This window comes from Miniopterus natalensis, chromosome 3 (genome assembly GCF_054644295.1).
Source record: "Miniopterus natalensis isolate mMinNat1 chromosome 3, mMinNat1.hap1, whole genome shotgun sequence".
NCBI classification, from domain to species: domain Eukaryota; kingdom Metazoa; phylum Chordata; class Mammalia; order Chiroptera; family Miniopteridae; genus Miniopterus; species Miniopterus natalensis.
Window position 1 is genome coordinate 53,737,654 of NC_142083.1, and position 2,461 is coordinate 53,740,114.

Here is a 2,461-nt window from a genome sequence, read left to right on the forward strand (position 1 = left end):
TAATGGAGAAACCTCTGCCTGGAATATTGCCTCAAAACTAAATGTCCAGAAGTGGTGAAGTGCATACTAGTTCATAAGTTTCTGCCCTAAAGTGATATATTTCATTTGCATCTACATTTTAACCGTAAGGCCACTTCAGAGTTCCTCAAGCAAGGGTAGGTCATCATCTAGCAATCAGGTTAGTTGGAGATTTGGCCACCTAAAATGCCAACCTAGTTTTACCTATATGCTAACTGGCACACCACAATGGGTCATTTCCACTGATGTCAGTGTATTTGTTTATACTGTGCAAGCAGGAATTAAAGCAAAAATACATTTCCCCTTCTAAAAGAATCAGCCTCTATTCGGCTCCCGGTAATAGTTACTAAGAGGGAATACTTGCTTAGTGTTGCTAAATCTTTTAGTTTTAATTTTCAAGCCAAGAGTTCAGATTTCTTCTATGAAGCTTCCTCATTTTAAAATGTTATTAGAACATATTTTTGGTATATTTGCCTATCATTTTGTGATATTTCAAAATCACATACTATAGTATCTCAGAAATAGTGATCATTCATATCATTCATTTAATAACTCATTTTTAAACTAATTTTTATATTAAAACTAAATGGAGGTAAGAATTAAATCTGCTAGAGAATAAAATTTTTAATTATTCAGATAAGTTACAGGAATGATAATTTTCATAAATGATTTTCAAGTTGGTTTTTTAAGGGGATGTTACCAAAATGTTTTAAGCAATGGTGCCTGCATTATTAGAAATACACAATTTCTCTAGGTGACTACTGTAAAGAGAATAGTTTTCAACTCAATATGGAAATTCTGACATGTTTGTTGAAAATGCTTTTATATCATTACTTTCCTATAGTCATTCTTGAACTGCAAATCTATTATAATAAGCCATACTTTGATAAAGTGTCAGATAGTATGCCAGATTTTAGCTTCATTAGGTACATTGATGAGATAGGATTTTCACCTACAAAGCTATATGTATATTATGAAATAGCTGGTGATATCTTAGGTGTTGTTAAAGCATGTTAGTATTCTCCTTTCCACTTTGTACTTCCTTTTGGCTGTTTCATTGGCAAGAGCCTAACCTAGGAATTAAAAGTCAGTGAACAATAGTGTAATTGCGATCTAGCTCAGGAGACAAGTAAATGGAAAGAAAGGATAGATTTGAAGTAATTTATAGCTATTCTCCACTTGAACTGGAAGTTGCTGACCAGACACTGTGCAGGGCTATAAAAGCAAGTTGCTTCTTTCGGCCTCATTCTCATGATTATTAAGTAGATAACCACTACTATGAAAATAAACCCTTGAACTGGCCTCTGCTCAACGCCCTCCTTGTCAGCTTCTAGTTGGTTTGGGAGTTTAGTTGTTTTACCTAGGATATAATCATTTACCTTTCATCACTTAGCCTCTCTTTAAAAAATTTTTGTTTGCTACTTTAATTTTAATTCTATTCATTTTCATTTATTTGGTATAGCTTTACCTAATTTACTTTTCTAAGTGAAACAATAAAGGAAAGCTAGGTTGTTTCTCTCATGTTAGGAGGTAAAAAGATTGAAGGAATGAGTGTAGTGAAATAATCCATTCTGTGAATATGGAATTGGAACACCTGTTTCCCTGAATACTGCTCTGGCCACCCCGCAACTTTCAAGGGTGGCTGTCAGAAGCAGCTTTATCTTCAGTGCCTTTTACAATCAAGCAGGAAGCATTCCCAGTATAGATGCTGTCCTTTCTTTACCAAACAGTATCAGTCCCTCTATCAGAAGTTGAACGCTTTGAAGCCACAGTTTTCAATATATTTTACCTGCCCAAGTCAATATGTTACAAGGTAAGAGATAAAGGTAGAAGGGAAGAAATTAGGCGATGGGCCTTCCCCAAAACGTTCATGCCTGGCTGGTTGAGAAAGCAAGGATGTTGCATGTTCCATTAAAGATCCTATTACAGAGCCACAGTATAGACTCTATAGCCAGGCTTCTGGCTCTGTTTTTGCATCTGGCTCTAAAGATATGAGTTATCAGTTTCTCTGCATTCTTATTGTACAGGTTCCTTTAGTACCCATGCCATATTAACAGGGATAAAATTACTCAGGTATTTTTCCTCAAACAGACATATGAAGCAAACTAAACCAGACATCTGTGATAGTTATTTCTCAGTCTGCCGGGATCCTTTCAGGGGAAACCCTGGGCCCACCCCTGTTGTTATTACCTGAAAGGGATTAGGAGGTCATTTTATCCTTTGGCTCTGCTCACCCTCTCCCTGAAGAAAGTTCTTGATATAGATTGCAGCCCAAGCTGTTTTGTTTTTTGGTTTTTTATCTCCAAAACAGGAAGTATGGCAATCTTTAAGCTTCAGACTTTTCAGACTTTAGCTCTTATCCTTTTGTTTTATGCATTCTCCCCACTGAATCTATTATTGCTGTTTATCCATGCAGGGTCTAACTTCCTTTTCTAAAATAGGA